This window comes from Malaclemys terrapin, chromosome 9 (genome assembly GCF_027887155.1).
Source record: "Malaclemys terrapin pileata isolate rMalTer1 chromosome 9, rMalTer1.hap1, whole genome shotgun sequence".
Classification (NCBI taxonomy): Eukaryota; Metazoa; Chordata; order Testudines; family Emydidae; genus Malaclemys; species Malaclemys terrapin.
In genome coordinates, this window is record NC_071513.1 from 66,845,046 (window position 1) to 66,861,069 (window position 16,024).

Below are 16,024 nucleotides of genomic sequence, written 5' to 3' on the forward strand. Positions count from 1 at the left end.
CAAGGGGAGAATAAAGGGCAGAAAGTGAAGCTAGCCCTGAGTCTCTGTCCCACCGCCACTTCCTCAAAAGTGGAGCTTTCCAAGCTCCAGTGGGGCTGTGGCCCTGACACAAGGGCTTTTCTGCACCATATGGGGCAGGGAGAGCTCTGCCTGGGCGCAGCGGGAATGAGGTGGGGTAGACCAAGGAAAGGGGGGAGGGGAGTGGGTGCAAGGGAAAGAGGTCCTGCCCCATATGAAGGAATTTGGGGGGCAGAGGGAAGAACCCTGCTCCACAGAGAGGGGAGAGAGTTTCTGTGAGTGCCAGGGGGCTCCATTTCCCCTTCTCGCTCTCCCAATCAGAGGGAGGCCACTCCAGCTGGCCCAGTCTGGTCCTGACCAGAGTCTGCAGGGTAGCAGTGGGCCCACAATAGGACTGGGCGGTTTTGACAGGGTTGGGACTCACCAGCATGGCGCCTCCCGCTGGTCGCTCTGGGAATTAGCTCAGTCCATGGGGAACGCCCTCTGCTGGCAGCATCCCATCCGTCTCTTGTCCTCCGTTGGCATCTGGAGCCACGTTGCTCACCGCTTGACACTGCCCTGCAGGCCACTGCCCCTCCAGCAGTGCCCACTAGTCCATCCTCACCCCATTCCGGGTGGGGGTTAGCAACAGTCCTTGCACCTGCCTCGGTGGCCGACTGCAACCCCCAAAGTCTAGCCCCTTGTCTCAAGGGCCGGTTACAATTTGTCTCGGCCATCGGATGGCCAGATGCAGTACTGCCCAGCCCGAGATGCTGGTCTCCTGCTCTGGAGACAGACCTTCCCCCATGAAATTCTGGGACAGAGTACCTGCTGCTCTCCTGGGCAGCCATTATATAGGGCCTAGCCTAGCCCTGATTGGCTGGCTCTAATCTCGGCCCTGATTGGATCTCAGTAGGCCCTTTCCTGATTGGCTGATGGCTTGCACAGCCATTCTGGCCTACTCTAGTTCCCTCTCACATGGGGGTGGGGCAGCCGTCCCACCACAAACCCTCCCCCTTAAAAAATGCTCACGGGGGAGGGGAGGAAAGGGGTCCCTATCACCCCAGCTTCCTTCGTAGTGGGGCCTGCAGGGCATCCCTTTCCTCTCGCAGGCCCTCCAAAGTCTGGAGCCAGCTGCTTCCCAGCTGTAGGGTCTGGGTTCCCACTGTTGAACGCCATGGTCCTACGTGGGTTCCTACTTCTGTTTGGGTTCCCCCATGGGCCCTCCTGGCTCCTATGTGGGTTCCCTCATTTCGGTGGGGCCTCTCTGCCCCAGCCCCTTTCTCTCTAGGGGCCTCCGTCTTCACCACCTCTTCTCTGTGGCTAGTCTCTGACCGAGCCCTTGTCTCAGACACTCCCCCTTTCTGCCTCAGGGGGCAGTGCCTCTTTAGATGTCCCCGTTGGTGGCAGTGGAAGCACTTTCTGGGTCTTCCCCCTGCCACATCCCTACTCCTGCTTGTTTGGGCCCTAACCCTTCCTTCTGGGCTGGCCCGGGCCTTGGGAGTCCTGTAGGGGCACTCTCTCTTCAGGTGCCCTGGCTCCCCACAGACCCAACAAGCTGGGGGCCCCCCTGTTACTCTCACAGGGGGTGCCTTTTCTGGGTGGGGCCTCCCTGCCCCCTCCCAGGAGGGACACTCCCTCCTTTAGTGTCCCTGTCACCTACAGGCGAAGCAGTTCAGCGTTCCTGGCCTCTCGCCCTCGGTGCCGGATCTCTTGTTTGGTCTGGGTGCCGACCTCCACAGCAGCCAGAACAACTCCCTCTGCTGTTCGGCAAGCCGAGCCACCCAGGCTCTCCAATAGAAGTCTCTTTTCTCCACCATTTTGGTCTCTCCATGTGGCACAATCTGCCTAGTCCGCTTGACGGCGTCCTTCTTCAGGCCACTTCCCTCCAGCAGTGCCCCCTAATCCATCCTCATCTCCTTCCGGCAGGGAGGGGGGAAGCAGGTTAGCAACAGTCCTTGCACATGCCTCAGTGGCCAACCAAAACCCCCAAAGTCTAGCCCCTTGTCTCAAGGCCCGGTTGCAGTTTGACTCAGCCACCACATGGCCAGGTGCAGTACAAGAGGGAACGGGGGGACCCAGGCCCACCAACTATCCTGGGTCCAAACCCAGGGATCCTCTAGTGGCAGTCTTCCTGCTCTCCCCTTGTCCAACTGTCTCTAGGCCACTTCTCCTCTGGGCCCTCTAGGCCCTTTCTATCAGGGCCCGCAGTCTGGCAGGTCTTGGGCCAGAGCTGTAGTATGCTCCCTTGAGCCTGCCCAGCACTGCTCTTTCAGAGATGCTGGTCTCCTGCTCTGAAGACAGACCTTCTCCCATCAAGGTCTGGGGGATACTGCCTGCTGCTCGCCTGGGCAGCCTTTATATAGGGCCTAGCTTAGTCCTGATTGGCTGGCTCTAATCTTGGCCCTGATTGGCTCTCAGTTGGCCCTTCTCTGATTGGCTACCAGCCTCTGCAGCCGCTCTCGCCTACTCTAGCGCCCTCTTGCATGGGGGTAGAGCAGCCGCCCCACCTCAGCGATCAGCTGTCGCAACCAGGCTGTGGCCTGGGCTGCGGGGCTGGCTCCAGGCACCAGCGGAGGAAGCACATGCCTGGGGCGGCATTCCGTCCATTCTTGGGGCAGCACAGGCCGGGCGACTTTTTTGTTTTTTGCACTTCAGCAGTTCAGGCGGCGGCAGTCCGAGCGTTGTTGTTGGTTTTTCTTCTGCTTTGGCAGTTCGGGTGGAAGCAGTCCAAGTGGTTGGGGGTTTTTTGGTTTTCTTTTTGCTCACTTTGGCAGTCCAAGCGCTGTTGTCTTTTTTTTTTTTGCTTGGGGCAGCAAAAATGGTAGAGCCGGCGCTGCTGGGCTGAGGTCGCTCAAGTGGTCAGCCCCTCAACACACTGTATCGGGGGTGGCTCAGGCCTGGGCGGGGCCCAAGCACCCCACAAACAACCAGACTTCGAGGGCGGGCCTTGGCCTGGGTGGAACCCTGGCAGCCAGCAAACAGACAGACTTGACAGGGCTGGCTCTCGCCTGGGCGGGGCCCCGGTGGCCAGCCAACAAACAGTTCCTGTCCTGGGCTAGAGCCTCCTTGCACCGTGTAGGGGGTCAGCCACCCGGGGTGGGGTGGCAGGGGGACGCGGTCCCACCCTCCTCCCCCGCGTCCCAGCCCAAGGCGCTGGCAGGGGCAGGATTGGTTGCCCCTGCGTCGGCGGGGATCCAGCCGCAACACGCCGACTGAGCCGCGCCGGGCTCTGCAGCCAGCAGCTCCCGGGCTGCCCCTGGGCTACTTCCTGCCTCCCCGGGGTTTGGTACCTGCGGCCTCCAGGCCTCTTCCGGCTCCTTGGGGTAAACCACAGCGGGTACTCCGGGCCAGTTCTCGTCCATGTCTGGGGTTAGGGTTAGGGGACTCTGGAGAACAGGCCAAGTGTCCTCCTCTGTTGCAGGCTGTCCCCCAACTGTGGTGAAGGGCTGGCCTTTTATATTTCCGACCCCATGCCCCGGTCCTTATGGCGAGGGGGGCGGGGCGATATAGACTCCGCCCTCCAAGGGGCGTGTAGGGGGGCCCTCGCTCTCCCGCTCGGAGGGAGGCTGTTCAGTTGCAACAGAGTCTACCAGAGGCCCTGGTGGCCAGCCAACAGGCAAGGGGGGTGGGGCAATATAGGCTCTGCCATCCAAGGGGCGTGTAGAGGGGCCCTCGCTCTCCTGCTCGGAGGGAGGCCACTCAGTCTCACTACACTCCCCGTTTAGAGGGAGCAGGAGTTGCTGGTGGCCTTGGAGGCAGAATTCCTGCAGCGCCTCCGGCACTTGGCGCACGTGCCGGATGATGTGAAGTTGGTTCATTATGCTGGCCGTGACGACCTCCTGCTGCAAGGGAACGAGGACCTGTCAGAGACTCAGATGCCTCCGTGGAATCAGGGGGAATTAAGGGCACATGGGACCAGCAGCAATTCCACCCAGCACCCGCGCACCTGTGAGGGATGAAGTCCCCCTCCTGACCCCCAGAATGGAGTCTTGTTTTCCTTTCAAGGGACCTCCAGTGCCAACAACCTCCTTGTAGGGGGAGCTCCTGCCACCTCCCACCCAGTGCCCCTGACAGCTGTTCCACCTCCAATCCACAGCTCAAGTTCTCTGACCCCTCTCCTCCACCCCCACCCAGGTTGGGCAGGGAGGGGGCTCTAGCGGGGCGGGGGGCGGAGGGATTCTGGCAGCAGTGAAGTGGGATGTGGGAAGCTTGAGACCTTTCCCCAAGTCATCCCAGCCACTGAGGCTGAAGCCGCAGGATGGCAGCCCTGGTGAATGGGGCAGATCAGCAGCCCCTGCTGACTGAATCCTCCCGTTCTCTCTAGAGCGAGTCCAGCCCTGCCGGCAGCAGGACGAGCTTCCCCCGCCCATGTGCTTCAGAACTGCCCGGTCAGTTGCCATCACCCCTCAGTCCTTGGCCTCCCAGGCTGCCAGTGATGGGAACAACTCTGGGTGGTGGCATGGGTGACAGGAGAGGCTCGCAGAGGGCACGTAGAAGACTCTGCTGCCCTTCCCAAGAACAGAAGTCCGTGCTGAGGCAATGCTTGTCATTCATTAGCCTTGCTAAAGAGCTGGGCTGGAGCTGCTCCGGGGACAAGCTGGCTCCCTCCTGCTCATGGAGGTGAATTCATCTCCCTTCCCAGGAGCACCTGCTCTTACTCTCATTCCCCACCAGTCGCCTTGCTGCCAGGCCGGCGAATGGCCAGAGGATGGGAATGAGGCCTGGGCCCCGCCCCAATCTCCTGAGTCTAATGCAGTTGCTCACCTTGCTCCCCATCAGCTGCTCGGCTTGCCCCAGGAGGGAGTAAGTAAGGAGCAGCCCAGCCTGGCTGACACGCAGCAGGGGGTCGTGCATGGCCAGCACTGCTGTCTGCAGGAAGAATCTTCTCTGCCCCTCCGAGAAAAATTTGGCAAAAACCTGAAACCAACCAGATGTGAGGCTTCAGCAGATTGCCCCGAACCAGGCTCCAAATCCTGGCCTAGAATGGCAACTCCGTCGCATGGCTCCAGGAGGCAGCCACCTGCCCTGCAGAGCTGTGCCATGCCCTGGCAGAGCGTCCTTACCTCCCCCACCCTGGCGGTGTTCTTATAGCCGAGGAGCCTGCTGTCCTGGTGCCAGTCCCAGCACCAAAGGTCTTCGACCGCATGGATGTTCAGGTCTGGAAAAGAGAGAGACACATACACATTGGTCATTCTGGTTGCAGGGCTTGTGTCCTTCCAATCCCATGGTGGCTGCACAGTGGGCGGAGCTCAACAGAACTGCGGGGGTGGTGGAGAACACAGAAAGAGATAGAGAGAGACTGATCCACCAGCCGGGGTCACTCGGAGAGAAATTGGCTGGGGTCCCAGTCTCACTCGTCTAGCCGGGTTCCTTACCCCTCTGGCGCAGCAGGAGCTGGTAGAGCCGGTAAACCCCCTCCCTGGCCTGCCGGCTGATGTCCTCATCTGGGTCACCGATGAACAGAGCCAGCTGTGCCACGTGGTGACCCATCCTGGGGAATTCGGCTGAGTTCTAATGGAAGGGAGAGGGAGAGGGGACTCCATCAGCATTTTCCTGTCAGCTCCCAGTCCCCGCCTGGGCCAGGACTCTCCTTCCCCTCAGCCCCTCTGCAGGAGATGCTAGAGGATAGGAGCTAGAGCTGGATCCTTAGTTATCTCTGCCTGCAAGGGAGCCCGGAGAACAGGGATGTGGGCAGGGCCCTCCAGGAGGATTTGCTTCCCCAGCTGCTCCAGGATGACAGGAAGCCAAGAACCTGGAGCATACTCTCCTTACAAGCGAGAGTCGCCACTTAACCAGGACAAGAAGAACTTGACTCAAGCCAGGCTCATTCTCTGCTCTGACTCTGCCTCCCCAAGAGGAACACTCCTAGCCCACAGCCCCTGCAGCAGCAGATCCTCCAACCCGTTGGAGCCGGCCCCCCTACGCCTGGAGTCAGGAAGCTGGGCTCAGAGGCCACTTACGTCAAAGTCAGGGAGGGTGATGATGGACGTGAGCAGGGCCGCGCTGCTCCTGATGGGCCTGGCTCTCTCTCGTGGCACCCTGGACATGGTCCAGTAGTTAATGTGCTGTGGGGAAAGGAGGCAGCTCAGGATTGATGAGAGGGTGCATGTGTAGTGCTATGCCCCCCCCCCATCCCAAGGGGGCTGAGACATTGCATGCGGTGGGGGTGGAATATCTGATTCATTGACCGCAGAGCTTTAGAAGGGGACTCTTGCCCCCAGGATGATGCTTGTATCCTGCAGGTCACAACTTGTCATTGTCTCTCTAGATTGGCACAATGCTTGGTGTCGGGGCTGGTCCCATCCTCCCTGAACTCCTGATTCCTGAACAGCTCCCCAGGAAGGAGACAGACCCCTCCCCCTTCCCTGGCTCTCAAGTCCTTGGCTGGGTGAAGGGACTGAGTATGAGCACAATCCCCCCAGGAATCTCGGGGCCCGTCAGAGACAAGGGCTGATTCTCTGGGGCCCTCCAGTTTCTCTAGGAATGAGGCTGTGGCTCTTCTCTGAGGACCATCTTCTGGATCTCCCAAGAGGGGTTCAGACTCTCACTCCCCAAGCCAGCTGGGGGCCCTGTGGTTAGTGCTCAACACAAGCAGGCAGAGCTCTGGCTTGAAGTCCCAGCTCCTTCCTCTGTCCTTCAAGGAGGAAAGGCCTGACCCTGCATTGCACTGACTGCCCTGACCAAGGATGGCCACTGGGGGCCCAGCTAGGAGGACAGACTGGAAAATGGATCTAAGAGTTAAGGTAAAATTGCCCCCACCCCCACATCGGGCTCACCTCCAAGATGTAGTGGAGCTTGTCCGTGTCTGGGGTCTTTGCCAGCAGGTTCCCCAGCATGGCGTCCAGGAGGTCTGGTATGACCCTATGCAGATCCTGCAAAGCAAGGGAGAGTCCTGGGTCAGAGTTAGGGAAACTGGGGCTACACCTGCCACAGGATGGGAAGAGGGGTCTCTGGGAAGCACTGGTGAGACCCCCAAACACATATCCTGGCCTCTCTCATTCACATCCCACTGCAGGCAATTAGCAAGGATTCGGGCAGGATAACAGCTGGCTGATGTACCTGGACTTGGTTGGTGTCCGTCTGCGTGCCCAGGGTGAAGACTGCGTGCAGGGTGGCTTGGAGGAGGTGGGTCTCCAGCTCCGGCTCCAGGGCAGGTGTCATGGTGCTGGCAAGAGAGAGGAGCCGGTATTAGACTGTGCAGTGCGGGGGTGGGACTGGCACCAACACGGACGTGAAACTGCAGGGAAATAGGCAGAGGCTGGCGAGAATGGAAACTGAGGCACCGAGCCAGGGAATGATAAGGCCGAGGTTTCCCAGACCGACAGTGGCAGGGCAGGAATGGCGCCTGTTCCCTGGACCCTGCTGCCCCTCCTGTATCTGATCCTGGGAGTCAGCCTCTCCCCAAAGCCATTGCAATGTGACTGGAGTGAAAAGAACAGAGCAGCCAGGAGAGGGAGTGACCCTTCCTGCCACCTCTGCCAGAGGAGCCACCCTTGGGAGGTGAGCTGGGAGTGGGAGGGGCAGTGACTCCCAGCCACGGGCCTGAGCAGCACCGGGGTTAGGGGAACCGGGCGGGAGGGTCTCGGTACCTGAGGTTGGCCACAGCAATGAGGGAGTTGGCCAGGACGGCGCCGGGTGGAGAGTTAGGAGGAAGCTCCTCAATGAGCTCCTGTGAGACGCAAAGGAGACAAGGGAGCGTGTGAGATTCGGGCCTCACTGACACTCCCCAAGGAGGAGATTACACAGCCAGCAGGATCCCCCCAGCTGCCTCCCGCTCCTCCGATTCCTGCCCACTAGTTCTCCCGTCTCTTCTCCCCAATCTTCAGCCCCAGCAATCCCTGCCCTTAGCTGCCCTCCAGCACCAGCCATCCCCCAACCCTCGGCCCGGGGAGACCCCTGCCCCTCCCATATCTCTGTCCACCCTCCAGCTGCCGGGCGCCGTGTCTCACTCACCACAATCCTCTCCGCCACAGCTGCCTTCGAGCAGTGTGGCTCCAATGTGTAGTCCCCTCTCTGCTGGGCAGCGAGGCACGCGGGGTAGATGGCGTGCAGGAACTCGAGCTGCTGCGCCTCGTCCTGTGCCCACCAGGAGTGGGGTTAGGGGAGAGAGAGCCAGTTAGCCAGGGACCTCCCTGCCCCAGCCACACCAGCTGCAGGACTTAGGCCTGAATGGGGGATAGTAGGGACCTGCCTATTGTTCAAATCACCCACGACTCCTCCACAATCAGGGTCAGGAACTGGGACAGTGCCTGTGGGGGGAGGAGACCCCGGCTGGTGTGTGACAAACACCCCCATCTTGGGGGTCCCAGATCATGAAGGAGAAAGGTCCCCATTAGGGCCAAGACCTTCTGCAGGGGGTCAGGATGCTGGGAAGGAGCAGGACAATCTCAGTTCTAGCACCGTTGGGGAACTTTGTACCTTTTCTCGGGCATAGAGCTGCTCTCGGATGTTCATGAGAGCAGCCTCCTCTGTTACCAAGTCTACCCGTTCTTCTTTCTCCTCGTCGTCCTCGGAGTCCCTGGCGGACGCTGCACCAGGGAGAGAAGGGGACAAGGTGACTCCTGCTGCCACTCGGGGGAAGGACAGGGGCATGGTGGGACAATGTGTCCCCTTCCCACCTCCGGGACATAGGGCAGATTGGGCCCCACACTCCCCCCTCTCAGTGATGGCATCAGCCCCCAACTCCTTCAGGAGCTCATAGCAAAGAGACCCTCGCCACTGTCCTGGACTCCCTTGGAGGTGCCTCCCTCCACCCCCGCCCAATGGAGCACCAAGGACCAAAGTGGCAGCATCTAGTGCCCGTGGGGTTCACATGGCTCAGGGCAGACACCTGGGCTGGAGACCCACCCCCATAGCACTGCTCGAGGGCCTGGGCCCTGGCTGTTCACAGCCCCCTCCTCACCCCTCCCCGAGCCCAGCCTGGCTCCTCACCTGGAACAAAGCAGAAGCGTCCGTCGGCCAGGCTGCTGTCCGAGTCGCAGGCGCTGCTGTTGTCGGATGGGGAGCGGCCCGAGCTGCTGGGGCTGGCAGAGGGATCCTCCACCTCCTGCCCTGGGGAGGCTGGAAGGTCCTCACGGACCGAGCAGGGCGATGCCCCGTGCTGGAAGTTGGGGCTGGGCTCCTGGGGCCGCTGCTGCCCACACAACAACAAGCCCCAGAGCCACCCTGCCCGGTTCCGCCCCTGGGCTGGGTCCTGCCTGCCCAGCCGCAGCCTGGCCCAGCTCCATTTTGGCCTGGGAGGTGATGCTCCCACCTCGGCGCCTGCGCCGGGAGTGGGTTTCCTCCGCCAGAAGGCTTTGCACTTCCACCTCCTGGCGCGGCCGGGAGCTTCTTCCCCTCCAGCGGGGACGGAGGGGCCGCTTTGCTCCTGGGGAAGATGGTGGCTGCTTCCCTCAGGCTCTGGGGCCACCTGCAGAGCCTTCTTCCTGAACATCCTCAGGAGCCTGGCCATCCTGGAACCCGGCGGGGAGCAGGCGTGAGTCTGGGGTCAAGGCAGCCTCTCACTAACCAGCCTGTTTGGTCCCTCCCGATCCCTGCCCCAGCCAGAGCAGCTCCTCCTCCCCCATCAGGGGTGCAGGGAGGGCAAGCTACCCCCACTGGCAGGAGTTCATTGCATGATCTGCTCCCCCTCAACGCTCCCCCTCGTCATCCCTGGGGCTGCAAGAACTGGGGAGTCTCGTCCTTTTCAAACACTGGGGTCAGTCACAAAGACACTGGTCACTTTGGACAAGCAGCTCCCTCCTGCGACCCCAGACCACACTCACACCCCCCCACCTCCCGCCCAGGCTAGAGAAAGAACAGAACCCAGGCAGGGCCGTCTTTAGGCCGATTCGCCCAATTCCCCAGAATCGGGCCCCGCGCATAAGATGGCCCCGCGCACTCACCACGGCAGCAGTCGTCTTCGGGGGCCCCGCTCCCCTGGCCAGAGCGCCGGCTGGAGCGCGGCAGCCCCGCGGCCCCACTCTCCCGGCTGGAGCTCCAGCAGAGCGTGGCAGCCCCGTGGCCCCGCGACCCAGGCCGGAGCGCGGCAGCCCTGTGACCCCGTGACCCCGGCTGGAGCTCCGGCGGAGCGCGGCCAGCCCTGCAGTCCCGCTCTCCTGGCTGGAGCTCCGGCCGGACCACGGCAGCTCCGCGACCCCAGCTGGAGCTCCGGCCAGCCCCGCGGCACCGCAGCCCCAGCCAGACCGCAGCAGCCCTGCAGCTCCACGACCCCGGCCAGACCGTCGGCTGGACCGCGGCAACCCGTGGCCCTACATTCCTGGCCAGAGCACCATCCGGAGCGCGGCAGCCCCGCAGGGCCACCTCCCCCAGCCGTCAATCCGAAGTGCCGCCCCAGGAATCGGGCCCCGCACTTGCTAAAGCCGGCCCTGAACCCAGGAGTCCGGACTTCTCCTGGGAAACCATTCCCCACTTCAAAGTCCCTAGGCATAGCAAGGCCAGGGCCCCCTCAGTTCCCATTGATTTCCATGCTCAGCAGCTCACTGGGTCTGGCCCAGCTCACAGACTCTCAGCCTGGGGAACAGTCTCCCACAAGGGAAGGGCTGGGAGCCCCATTGCTGGGACCTTGCCAAACACACTGGAGACGGCTCTGGAGAAGCCCCTTCCCGGTCTGAGAGCGAGGGGGTCCTGGGGACTGTTTGCAAATCCAATCTCCTTTGGGAGAGATTCTCTCCCCCTTTTTCTGCCTCTCCCCAGACAGACAGGGGATGCCCCCGAGGAACCCTAATGCCACTCACTTGCTCTGGTGACGGAGAGATGGATGGAGGATGTTCAGGGTCGTCCCTCGCCCTTCTCCTCACTCTCCAAGCCCAAGGCAGGCTGGAGAGGGTGGTGGTGAGCTGAGGAGTTACCCTGCCCAGGAAGCAGGCAGGGTGATGGCACGGGGCGATCGGCTGGCTGTGAAAACAAGAGTCTGTCTTATTGCCAAGGGACAGAGAAACTCGGCCAGCAGCAGGGGGTGCAGATCACCGCCCTAGTGCAGGGGTGACAGCGTGTCCGGGATCCCGACATCCCAGCACTTTACACACCTTCCTGGAGCCTCCCAACCCCCCTGGGCTGTTGGGACTGCGACCCCAACCCTACTGATGAGAACCAGGCCTGGAAGGGGAAGCTACTGGCACAGGGTCACACCAAGTGTCAGAAGAATGGATGGGACCCAGCAGGTCTTCTTTCCAGGCCCCTTCGCTAACCACTGCTGCACACTCCCTCCCACAGCTGGCAATTTCAACCAGGCCCCCATGTCCACTCCCTCTGCCTTTGAGAGGGAGTGTGCTCCGCTCGAGTGACTGAACCAGGGGACTGGGAACCAGGACTCCTGAGTTCCATTGCTGGGTTTCCTGTTGGTTCGACTGCTGGGTGTTTTCCTTTTCCTGTTCCTGTTCCCCCGTCTCTGGCTCTGTCCCCAGCAGTCAAACGGGGATTTCATACTTTCCCACTATTGGAAAGTGCTGGGAGAAGCCCCCAGCAAAAGCTGCTCTGACAGCGCTAAGCAGCATCTGCCCATTGAAGGTGGGAGCGCACTGCCCAGGAGGAGGAGGGTTTGGCTCTGGGGTTTCACTTCAGCCCAGTCTAGAGAGAGGGGCCCAGCCAAGGAATCTGGCTCAAGAAGACCAAGTCTCCAATTTGTTAAGGGCGTTTTGAATTCCAATCCTGTGCTCCAAAGTGCTTGGTGTCATTTGCAAATTGTAGAAGCATGCTCTCCACTCCATTTTCCAAATCCTGAAGGAAAATATTGAATACTACCGGCCCCCGGACTGATCCCGGCCGGACCCACTAGGTACACCCTCGCCGTTGGACAGCCAGACATGGAGAAGGGCTCTTCGAGTCTGGGCTTTCACTCTGCACTCACATTTCACTGATTACATCTAGACCACATTTCCCTCGTTCGCTTGTGAGAATGTCCCATGGGACTGTGTCAAAAGCCTTAGAAACACCAAGAGATCACATCTACTGTTTACCCACCTCCCCTAGGGCTATAACCCTGCCAAAGAAGGAGCTAGGATTGGTTTGGAATGATTTGTTCTTGACAAGTCCATGCTCACTAGTAGGGTTACCATATTTTAATTTTTAAAAAGGAGGACACTCCATGGGGCCCCACCTCCAGCCCCGCCCCAACTCTGCCCCCTCCCCTGAACGCTCCGACCCCTGCTCCTCCCCCTCCCCTGCTTCCCGCGAATCAAATGTTCGCGGGAAGCCTGAAACAGGGAGGCAGCAGGTAGTCTGGGGCGGGGTGCAGCGCGGCCCACTCCGGCCCCACTGGCCGAGCGGCTCCCTCCGATGGCTGGCCGACCCAGGCCAAGAGGCTCTGGCCCCGGCGTCTCCTGCCCGGCTCGGCCCCTGGGGCGCCAAGTGCCCCCGCCCCTGGCCGAGCACTGCGCCAGCCCCCGGCCGAGCAACGCGCCGGTCCCCGGCCCAGCACCGCGCCGGCCCCCGGCCAAGTGCCCGCGCCGGCCCCCGGCCAAGTGCCCCGCGCCGGCCCCTGGCACGGCACCAGGCCCAGGACCGCGCAGGCCCCAGGCCAGCACCGCGCCAGCCCCCGGCACGGCCCCTGGTCAAGCACCGCGCCGGCCCCGGCCCCCGGCCCAGCACCGCACTGTCCCCCGCCCAGCACCGCGCCGGCCCCTGGCCAAGTGCCTGCACCGCCGGCCGAGCACCGCGCCGGCCCCCGGCCTGGCCCCCACCCAGCACCGCGCCGGCCCCGGGCCCCGGCCGAGCACCGCACCAGCCCCCGGCCCTGGCCGAGCACCACACCAGCCCCCGGTCAAGTGGCCGCACCCCCGGCCCCGGCCCCCGGCCGAGCACCGCGCCGGCCCCCGGCCCCCGGCCGAGCACCGCACTGGCCCCCGGCCAAGTGCCCGTACCGCCGGCCCAGCACTGCGCCGGCCCCGGCCCCGCGCCCCCGGCCCCAGCCCCTGCCGAGCACCGCGCCTAGACAGCAAGGCGGTGGCAGGGCCAGAAAGAGAAGCCACCAGTCCTGACTCCTGTTCTAATGGACAACAAACCCCGCAGAAGTACGGCAGAGGGGAAAGTAAGCCAATCCGGTCCGGTACAGCGTACCAGCAAGAGCCAGTACGCCATGCCGGACTGGACCGGCTTCCGTGGCAGTGATTTAAAGGGCCCAGGGCTCCAGCCGCTGCGGGGAGCCCCGGGCCCTTTAAAGCACTGCCAGAGCTCCAGCAGCCAGGCTCCCGCGGTGATTTAAAGGGCCCAGAGCTCCGCGGTGGCTGGAGCCCTGGGCCCTTTAATTCGCCCCTGAGCCCCGGGGCTCCCAGCCGCCTCTGCAGCTGGTAGGTCTGGAGTGATTTAAAGACCCTGGGGCTCCCAGCCACAGCCGGAGCCCCGGGCCTTTAAATCTTGAAAGGCCCCGCTCAGGACTCCGGCATAATGGTAAATCCTTTAAGTTCCTTTCACCCCTGGGCAGGGATAGAGCCCAGGAATCGAGATGAAACTCGAAATTTCATTGAAACCGTTTCTGTCAGAAAATCCCATTCAGACTAAACCAGTTTGTTTCTTGAACTCATAACAAGTGGGATGAAAGTTCTTTGCAAAAATATTTTGTTGCAAAACAAAAGCATCTCCTGTTTGTCACAGTGTGTTAAATTGTCTCCTCGCACACCAAGAGGAGACCCTTAGATCTCGAAAATTAGATAAGATGCTTCAGTCTGAGCTAAGTAGTTGCTGCTCTTATCAATTTCAAAATAAAAAAATACAAATAAAATAAACTATTTCAGCTATTCTATTATGTCACAATCTGATCTGAGTAAATGAGATAGGACACCTCATATTATGCACTCCTCCTAGTGACACTCTCCAATGGATCTCCATCCTCCACCCACCGTGAGGTAAGTAGGAGCGGATCATTATTATCCCTACTTGAAAGACGTAGAAGCTAAGGTTGAGAAAGGAGAATTGATTTGTCTTAGGTCACACAGCCAGTCAGTGGCAGAGTTGGGAATAGGACCCAAGAGCCCTGATTTTCAAACTAACCATCGGATCTTGAATTTGCGTGCAGGAGGTCAGCGCCGGCCGGGCAGGCCAAGCTTCAGAGCCGAGCGTGGGCCTCGCCCGCTGGCGCCATGGTAACCCCTGACTAAGGTGCCACTTTTGGAAAATGTGCTGAGGGGAAGTGGCTGCTTCCCCTGCACCCCCTCCTTCCCCCCAGCTACGCTACTGGTGGGGATCACTGCCGGGGCACTATTTCAGCCCCACATTTTTGGGTGGACCTCCCACAGTGGGAGCTGCAGAGCACTCTCCCGCGACACACAAACACACACACCCTGGTGTTGGGAGGGGAACAGGGGAAAGGACAAAAGAAGCAAGAGAAGAAAAGAAAGGAGGGAGGGCTGGAGGAAAAGGTGAAACAAAAAGGACAAACCCCAATGTCCCCAGTGATTCTAAGGGACAAAATCCCAGGTGCGGAATAAAATTCTGCCTCCTCAAGCTCGTGTTTTCCATGCCTAGAATTCAACTCTCACCCGATGGATCAGACTGAACAGGTTTCAAACCTCGAGGAGGCTCTTACCTTCTACACAGGGACGTCTGCTTTCTAGTACAATCACTAAAAGGGAAGGAGAAAACTCGACAGAAGTTCCTCCTGCTGCTCACGTATGTGAACCCAAATGTTCTCTCAGTCCTCAAAGAGAGACCTCGAGACAGAGACTTGCTGAAGCAAAGCCACAGGGGTCTCTGAGCTTTCCTGGGCCACTTGCCTCTGTCCTGCCTGGCTGATGTCAGCATCTCTCTGTGAGGTCACCACCTTTGACCAATAGTCTGAGGTCCTGCAAAAGGCCTTTGTGATGTCACTGCCACGCCCCTCCCTTGCTGTGCTAATGTCCTGCCCCTGGCCAGGCACCTGGGAGCTTTGAGCTACTCCCTGTGGATCACCCCACTCAAGGCGTGTTCATTCTAGGAAGGAAGCCGACTAGACAGTAAAACCTCAGACACTGCTCCCAATGCTACACTCAGTTTTTCAGAAATTAGTAGACTTGATGGCCAGAAGAGACCATTAGAGCATCTAATCTGACCCCCTGCATGTCACAGGCCTCCTGTATGATACAATAGCTACTTTGGGGGCAAACACATTCCAGAAAGGCATCTAGTCTTCATTAAATGACAGCAAGAGAGGGCGAATCCACCACTTTCCTTGGTAGCTTGTTCCTGTGGTGAATCATTCTCGCTGTTGAATATCTGTGCTTTATTTGTAATATGAATTTGTCTCTTTTCACCTTCCAGCCACTGGGTCTTGTTCTGCCTTTCTCTGCTCGATTAAAGAGCCCTTTAATACCCAATCTTTTCTCTCCATTAAGGCACTTCAACACTTCAATGAAGTCACCTTTCAATCTTCTTTTGATAAGCTAAAGAGGTTGAGCTCTTTCAATCGCTCACTAGAAGGCATTTTTCTCCAGCCCTCAGAACATTTGGTGGCTCTTTGCTGCCCCAGCTCCAATTTCACAATATCTTTTTCAAAGGAGGACACCAAAACTGGATGCAGTATTCCAATCTCAGTCTCACTGATGCCGTGTCACCTCCTGTGATGCTATTGACATAATCTGTAACTGTATAGATCACCGTTGTGACCACTGTTATATATTTGCAGCCAATATTGTATAAAGGTTGTCGTGGAAGGGGTCTATGGAGAGGTTCTGATTGGCTGATTATAATTATGCTATCTGTATATGTGTATCAGTTTTGTAGTTGACGTTATGAATATTGGCTCTATACTGTCCATATTTCAAACTTGTGCTATGCTTCCGGGGAACACCCCAGACAAGTTGGTGTTAGTTCTGCCTAGCCTGCTTGATGGCCCACTGAGGACCATGAGCTACACACTTGATCCATTGAGAGAAGGTAGATACACCTTGTGACTCAGCAAGGCATGCAGGGACCTGCCTATGGACAGAACTCTAAGGTTTTTCTATGCCACATGCTGGATAGAGTGTCCTTGGGACAAAGAAAGCAAAGACCACACAGCAAGAGACTATAAAAGGCTGATGCCTCATCTCCATCTTGTCTTCAATCCTGCTTC